Source organism: Chenopodium quinoa, unplaced genomic scaffold, assembly GCF_001683475.1.
Source record: "Chenopodium quinoa cultivar QQ74 unplaced genomic scaffold, ASM168347v1, whole genome shotgun sequence".
Classification (NCBI taxonomy): Eukaryota; Viridiplantae; Streptophyta; class Magnoliopsida; order Caryophyllales; family Amaranthaceae; genus Chenopodium; species Chenopodium quinoa.
Window position 1 is genome coordinate 3,984,884 of NW_018743175.1, and position 9,538 is coordinate 3,994,421.

Consider the following 9,538-nt stretch of genomic DNA (forward strand, 5'->3'; position numbering starts at 1 on the left):
CAATAATCTTCATTCATTTCAAAATCAAAGAAAAAGTGCTCCACATTAGCTTTTTGTTAGTAAAGTTATCCACGAACATTTGAGCATCGCTTCCTTGAATGTATGCTTTTAAATCTCTATGAAATCTTTTGAAATCTTGCTTAGATGCACCAATGTTATCATATCCTCCAAAAATTTCCTTCATCATTCGAAAAGTTATAATGGGACCAATATTCACCTATTTAAAGAACAAAACAGTTTGTCAAATGAGCAAATAATTCAATGCTCATTTTTAAAATGAGCAAACAATTCAATGCTCATTTGATTATTTGCTTGCTCATTTGCACAACTTAATGCTCATTTTTCAAATGAATAAACAATTCAATGCTCATTTGTCAAATGAGCAAACAGATTTTATTAGAACATATAGAGAATTCATGAAACATAAGAGACTTTGAAAGTGTTACCTTAGAATTATTCACAATTATTTTTTTGTGCAATATGTTCATTTTCCTTCCTTCTTTTTGGAAAAGCTTGCAACTAGGTGTATATGAGTATGACCCTCATGAAATTGTGTCACTATGAATTTGTTATCATCACAATGTTTTATGACAATATGTGCCTTGCACCCAACACGAGCAACGAGTCTCTTCCTTTTGATTGAAACTTTTTCTTCATTGCTTTCTCCTTCCTTGTTATTTAAATCTTTTTCAACGGTAGCCTTTCTTTTCTCTTTGTATCCTTCCTTATTGCATAAGATATACTATGATTTCAATTCTTTGCTTCTTCTTTGTCTTTTAGTTGTAGACTTTCTTATGTTGAATCCAGCAGCAAATGTGTAACTTTTATAAAATTCAAGGCCCTCTTCAAGATTATTAAATTTCATCCCTATGGCTGGTTTTAACGCATTCGGGCATATTGGAAGCCATTCTTTTGTTCCTCCAGGAGTGAGCAAAGGTGCTACTTTAGGAGAAACTACTATTGTAGGAGTAGTTGGCACATTTGTGATGGTACTAGAATGACTCTCAAGTTGTTCGTTGTTCCTGGCCTTGTCATTTATGTCATTAAACATAATAGAAATAGCAAGTCATTAACAATTCCACAAAATAGTAACAAGTGAATATGCACCCCCTTAAACACACTTACACACACTCTCAATAATTGGAACTGAAATCAGATTCTTAAATAAGAATATACATGGCCAGAAGCAAACACACACACTTACACATACACTCTTACACTCACTCACACACATACACACACACACACACAATAATTTCATAATCTAAAATTAGAACTGAAATCAGTTTCTTAAATAAGAATGTACACGGCCAGAAGCAAACACACACACTTATACATACACTCTTACACTTACTCACTCCCCCCCCCCCCCACACACACAATAATTTTAGAATCTAAAATTAGAACTTAAATCAGTTTCTAAAATCAGAACCGCAAGCAAAAAGATGAGGGGGCATGGGAGATAGGTTTGTGCAGGGAAGTGGAAGAAGGGTGTGGTTGGTGTGCAGGAAACAGACCAAGAAGAAGGGGGTAGGGCTTGTGCACAGGCAAGCAGACCAAGGAACTCATAATACGTTTGCTCATTTTGAATATATTTGCTCATTTTAATTATTTTTGCTCATATTGTGTATACTGAGTACTTATAGCTTGAATTACATGTGAATCTCATTAATATTTGCTCATTTTAATTCTATTTTGCTCAATAAGTTTAATCTGACATCATTACAATCACTATCAAGTTTAATTTGCTATCATTAAAATCTCTATCAAATTGATCAAACCTAAATAATTGATTCAATTCAAAAAACTTCAAAGAAGTAAATTCAATCAAATCAATAATTGATGCAATTAAACATGCAATTCAATGATTAATGCAATTCGAAAATTAACATGTAATTAGATAATTTTAATGAAAATTCTAAACCAAAAGTAAATTCGAAAATTATCAGAACATGAAATTCAATAACTTCAACAAAAATTCAAGAGGAAATTCGAAAATTAACATAACAATAAATTCAAATACTAAGATTAACATGCAATTCAATAAGATTAGACGACTTACATCATTGAATTTTAACGGAAATAATCCAAAATCGAAAATAATCAGAACAAAATAATTGGAAATTTTCACGAAAATAATCCAAAACTTAGAGAATGAACAAACCTCAATAATCGATGGAAATTTTGTACTTGTGAACAAGCTAAGAAGAGGAGAGAGAAATTGTCAATGTTGAGTTATTAATTAGACGCCATTGATGTAGCTTCGTGGTGGAGAGAGAGGGTAGTTAATTGTGATTGAGAGAGAAGGCAATTAGGCGTGAATTTTAGGAGGTTTATACCATTAATCTCAACTGTTGGATTTAATACAATTTAATGGCTGAGAATTGTCCTCACATAAGGGATGAGTTCTCACATAGAGGGTGGTTCTCACCGGATCCCAACCATATGTATATATGTGTATATATATATATATATATATATGTATATATATATATATATATATATATATATATATATGTATATATATGTATATATATATATATGTATATGTATATATGTATATGTATATATGTATGTATAAATATATATATATATTTTTATGAGTCGAGTATAAAAGCATTATTAATCAATAGATGAGATGATAAGACTTCTAATGCATATTTGTAGAATTGTGAGTTCAAATCTCATAATAGACATTTTCATTAGAATATGCTCATAGTTTGAAAGATGACATGGCGAGGGTGCCACGTGGCACATAAACGTTTTTAGGAACGCTTTTTAATATATAAGTATGATTTGATTTCGGTTATAATAATAAGTTAAGCTTAACTTAGGCCTTGTTTTCTTCATTCTTATACAATACTCCGTAATATTTAGTAAAAATAATTTTAGTTAAAAAAAAAAAAAAAAAAAAAAAAAAAAAAAAAAAAAAACACTAAGTTTAGCAAATAAAATTAGGTTAAAAAAAAACGGTTCAATAAATCTCTGTTACTATGTATTAATCAGTTATGGTGTGTTCCGTTCACTCAATTTTCACTAATCTAAACTTATTTGAACTAAAGAGACCCTTATCAAAATTGATTTCACAAATTATGGAGCAAAAGGATGTAAGCAACATTCAGAAGGATAGGTAAATGGATCACGGAGAGGGAAATCTAGTAATTGTCTACCTTGAGGTCAGCTGAAACTTTCTTCTCCCGTTGGTAGGGAAAGCAGTGTTGTCTTGGTGAATTCTTTTTCATACATTGAGTTCTACTTTTAATGTGGAATTCTGTAGTGGTACTTTGATGAGTTTTGCACATGTAGTGTTTTATATATTAATTTGTGTGCTTTACCGAACAGTATTTGTGTTGCAATATGGCCTCTGAATCTGATAATGTTGTTGAATTATTATAACTGAAAATGATAGTTTTAGCTGATTGCGCTTGTCCCGTGACTCTCGTGAGACTCAACACTCCTGATAAACGTGTTCAAATTTCAGTAATGATTATAAGGCTGTGCTATAAACTTCATGATTTTTCGTTTTTTGTCAATGTTGACATGTTGTGGTACCCTGGCCTATAGTACGTGTGGATTGTCACATCAAGGGTTTGCCTGGTGCTATGAGGGTAATGATAATCCTAAAAATTTAATCCGTGGTTTATACACACGGGTGTACAGTGCTCATCGTACACCCGGATAAATAAAAAAAGGCGGAAAGAACATCCTGTGTTTCATAAAGAACATACATGTATTTGACAAAGAACATGTTTGTATTTGACAAAAACATGCATTACCAAAGAACATAAAGATATAATAAAAAGAACGAGATAAAAAGTTGATAAAATTTTCTGAAAAATTACACATTATTAACGGGAAAAATTTAGAGGTGATAAAAAATCGAGTAGGGTCGGGCCATATCATAATTTCTTGTGCCCAACCCGTAGAAAAGTAGCGGGTTTTCGGGCTTTTTTCGAACCCGGTTCGAGTTTTAACTAAAAATGTATTTTTAGGTTTGCCCAAACCCACCCTATTTCGGGCCGGATCGGGTCGGGATGCGAGTCATGCCAATGTTGATCACCTCTTAAAAAATCCTTACCAAAGATATCATTTCCCCAAAAAATAGTTTTCTATCTCTCCAAAAAAAATTCAACTTCCCATAATAATTTAGTTTTTTTTTTTTACTCTAACATTATTTTCAATTAAAAATAATTTAAGATTTCAATATCAAATTTCAAAATACCATATGTTAAAAGAACATAATTTATATTGTAAAGTACATATAGTTAATACCTAAATAACACACTAATCAAACTCAAAGAATATACGATAATAAAAGTAATTTAAATATGACATATGATAATAAAAAATAGAATTTGAGAGTCACTACGACCTTAAAGAACATACACGCCAAATTCAAAGAACATAGTTTGTATTATTAAACCCAAAAAAAAATATATGTTTATCAACATATGTTAAATAACATAAGTTATAATATAAAGAACATATAATTTTACTCAAAGAACATACTGATCACACTTAAAAAACATATTAAAGGTATGTTCTTTGTCAAATATAGGTATGTTCTTTATCAAACACTATATGTTCTTTCCGCCTTTTTTTGTTTATCCGGGTGCACCATGAGCATGGTACACCCGGGTGTATTATCTAATTTTCACTAAAAATTTAAGGGAGTACGGATTTATTTTTTATTATTTTTTTGAAAACAAGGGAGTACGGATTTATTACTCTCTAATTATTATTATTATTATTTATTTATTTAATTATTTATTTTTAATGAGAGTACGGAGTAATTATTGTTATTTCTCCCTCTATTCCTATTATTTTGTCCTTATTAACTTTGATCGTAAATTCTCATTAATGTATAAGAAATAATATAGTCAAGTGGGGTCTTGTTGAGCTCGTATCATTACATATTTTATTAATATCAAGTTTATAATACAAATTGAGTTATATGATACGTTTTCAAAACCGTAAAAAGTCTAATAGGGCAAAAAAAAAAAAAAAAAAAAAAAAAATAAGAAGAAGATAGATGGGAGTAATTTTTATGGGCATAAACATGTGAGGATATTGTTTCATACCCGTATATTTTACCTTCCATTTGAGGGTAATTCGTTACCTATAATGGCCCCCTAGGATAACAATAAACTTGTAACAATTACTATTTATTACTCCCTCCATCCTTAAAAAAAGACCCTTTTAGCTAAATTTTAGTCCCAAAATATTCATCCCATTTGCATCAAAATATTCTCCAATTTGCAATATATCTGTGCCAAATTAGTTTTCCCATGTAAATTTTGCTTTTTCCATGTACTTTTATAACTTTCTTTCTCTACTTTTTTACATATCACATGTAATTTACCTTTTCAATATATTTTATTAGCTTCCCCATACAATTGTACTTCCCACTTAAGTTTCTCAATACCCGTGAAAAATGCCCATAAAAGTCGTTCTTTAAGGGACGAAGGGAGTACTAGTAGTACATTGTAAATTTTAACTCTCATTGACATTTACTCTCATTAGTCAACCCCATTCCTCAACCACCATCTTCTCTCTCCACGGTACCACTGGTCTTTCTCTTGCTATCTTCGATTCAAGGGTGTAGAATTTGAATGGTTGAATTCAGCCATCAGATCCCATAACTAGAGTTTTAATGGTCGAATCAAATGTGCTTCAATGTTGATTTCATTGGTTTGTACTTACGTATGTGTTCATCATTATATCCATCTATTAATTTTTTTTTAATTGTACTTTATTTTTTATAATATTCCGAGACTTTTTTTTTTTCTCTTCTTCTGAAAGAAGATAGCTTGGACAATTTAAATCTAATTTTTTTTTCCACCAACGACAAAATACCGTGGGGGAAGGACCCGTACAAATATACTCCGAATTACCGTAAGTAATCTATCTAGCAACCATATGGACTATGGTGTTACATGCCATTTTCACGTGGGAAATACTAAAATAGTCACACAAGGAGCTATCTATACACTAAATAAATTGGTGCAAAGCCTGAAGAGCGCCCTCTAACTACATAAACCACATTTGAGGCTATCACATTCGAGCATAACGTTTGTGTAGCCGAACCGTTTCTATGTACATGTAATTAAAGTAATTATAAAATCAGAATCTATACTTTTAATTAAAGTAATTATAAAATAGAAAGGTACCGCGGGGAGATATGAAATATTAGGTCATGATACAATTTTTTCTTTTCGGTATTTAGAGAGCCACAAGAGCGGATGATTAGAATCGATCTCAAGATCGACTGAAATTGGGAGAAAGCTCTAACCACATGAGCTATCCCTCACTCTCTCTTAGGTCATGATACATTGATACTGCAACAAGATTAATTATTGAGGAGATCTTAGCAAACACGATATCGTGACAAGATTATTTATTGAAGTGGGTGGAGCGTCAAGAAAATTATGCTGCATTTGTAATTGACATGAATATGGCCTACGAATTTGATAAGACGTGGAAAAACGAGAATTAAAGGAAAAAAATATATACTTTTTCCGTTTTAGTAACAGGACTTTTGCACTATTTATCATGCTTGTTTGACCATAAATTATGATTTATTCGTAAAGTAAAATATAGTCATGTGGGGTCTTTTTAGATTCGTCTCGTAAATACTTTCACAATATCAACTTTTATAATTTTTACTCTTATATAATTATAGATATTTAACATATAAAATGTGATTTGGGGTACGTAATTTCATCCTTGTTGCAATATTTGTGGAACAGAGAAAACGTATGACAAAGGATAATACTTGTGCGTGGCATAATTTTTGGGAATTATTCTACGGAGTATTTTACTTGATAGATATGACAAATACGTACGGAGTATATATACATTATTGCATTGTTGCACTAGCCGATTAGCGGATGAAAACATTCTTATTTATGATAGTATTAATTTGGTCATGTTTTCATTATCTATAAGAAAACGAAGTATTTAGCAAAAGTAAGTTAAATTTAGTAAAAACAACTAGTGTGTGGTTCGGGTGATACTCCGAATTGTTACTTTAAACACTTATAATTGAATAGATAGGCTCATTCGTTATTATTTATTCTTCATTATTTGTTTATTTATAATAGTTTTTCATTAAACCTTTGAATAAATTATTTATGAAATAATTATTGACTGATTATATAAATATGTCCTTTGTATATAATTTATAATATAATGAAAATAAAGACATAAATATTATCAAAATAGTAAAATAAGTAATTAATTTATAACAATAGTTAATTTTTCTTGTTTGTATTACCTCATATATGAGCATTATTAGCCAATAATAAAATCGATTTTTTTTTAAGAATTGCAGTCATTAAATGTTCAGATCTCCAATCCTATATATATCTATATATATATATATATATATATATATATATATATATATATATATATATATATATATATATATATATATATATATATATATATATATATATATATATATATATATATATATATATATATATATATATATATATATATATAGATGAGATGATAAGACTTCTAATGCATATTTTTAGAGTTGTGAGTTCAAATCTCATGATAGACATTTTCATTAGAATATGCTCATAGTTTGAAAGATGACATGGCGAGGGTGCCACGTGGCACATAAACGTTCTTAGGAACGTTTTTTAATATATAAGTATGATTTGATTTTTGTTACAATAATAAGTCAAGCTTAACTTAGGCCTTGTTTTCTTCATCCTTATACAATACTCCGTAATGTTTAGTAAAAAATAATTTTAGTTAAGTAACAAAAAACAAAGTTTAGCAAATAAAATTAGGTTAAAAAAAACGGTTCAATAAATCAATGTTACTTTGTATTAATCAGTTATGGTGTGTTTCGTTCACTAAATTTTCACTAATCTAAAATTATTTGAACTAAAGAGACCTTATCAAAATTGATTTCACAAATTCTTGATTAAAGCGAATTTTCATTAAATTATAGTAGGATGGATTAAAGTTACCCTAAAAGAATTTAAAGTTACTTATATAGACCTGACAAACAGGTTGTTCGGGTCAGATCAATCAATATTCGGATCGGGTCGGGTCGGTCTATTCGTGTTTCAGGTCAATGTTTATTCGGGTCGGGTATCGGGTCAACACTTAGGGTCGAGCTCAGGTCGGGTCGGGTTAGTCTTCGGGTCCAAATGTCGGGTCAAATTTGGGTCGGGTCAAATTCGGGTCGAGTTGAGTTTGGGTCGGGTCAATGTTTGAGTCCAATTGTTGATTTGTTGAGTCAAGTTATGGTCGAGTCATGTTATAAGGTTGTTGATCATTTTTTTTTTAATAAAAAATAAAAATTTATAAAGTTAGGATTGAAAATTTTAGAGGGAAATTTACCTCCATACTTAATCAAACATTTTACTTGAACACTTGATTTTTTAGTAGTGAGGAATTCTTCCCTCTAAAAGTAAAAGTAACTTTACTAAAAAAATTATGGGAAAACTCCCTCTTATTCCAAATAACTTGAATGTTTGATTTAAAAATAGTGGGAAAGTTTTCCCTCCAACAATAAAGTCACTAAAAATTTATGTGGGAAAACTATTAATAAAAATTAAAAGAACATTCAAAACATGTAAATTATATAATAAATATCAACTAAAAGATATAAGTCGATTGGTTTAGATTATTTCGATAAGTGTTTATTCGGGTAAAGTAATTAAACCCTAATTCAATTAGGTCATTTTGAGTATCAGTTAATTTTGATTCGGGTATAGTTCAGGTCGCTTCACTTCGGGTTTTGGGTTTGGGGTGAAAGTAATTTGGATTAAAACCGAACCAAACCGAAAACCGAACTGAATTAATAATTCGGTTTGGAATGTTTTTCAATTCGGATTAGTTGGTTTGGAAAAATTATTTAATATGGATTATGGTTTGGATTCGGTTTTGAGTTTTAGAAAAACCGAAAACCGAATTATGGCCCAAACTAATCACATAAGCCCAATTGAATTTTAGCCCGCCTCACTTCCCTTTTATATATAAACTAAGAAAACCCCAATTATTCCTTTTACATGCTTTCATATTTTCATCGATCAGCCTCCTTCCTTCCTCTCTCTTCTTCTCTCGTGCTCGCCTCTGACCTTCTCTCGGATTTTTTCTTCTCTCTCTTCTTAGTCTTAGATACTGTCATCTTCTCCTTTCTCATACTCACATAATCTTTCTATCTTCTCTCCTTAAAACTTAAACCATCAATCCTTATTTCCCGTCTATTTTCGTCCGTAACCTAGATCGACAGCCATAACCACTGCCACAACCATTCCTTGTTGCCGACATCAACAACCTTAAGATGGTTAGTAGGAAAAGAAATCAAGGGCGAAGTGCTTGGTCGAAGTTGTAATTTTTATTATTTATTTGTGCTAAATTTTCAATATAATCTCCTTTTTGTTATTGATTATGTATTTTATTTTTCTAGGTAATGTTGAGGTTGTTGGATCTAAAAATTATCTGAATATCCATGGTTGTTGATGTAATTTGCATGAAAAGATTAATTTTTGAGATTACATTTGAGGAA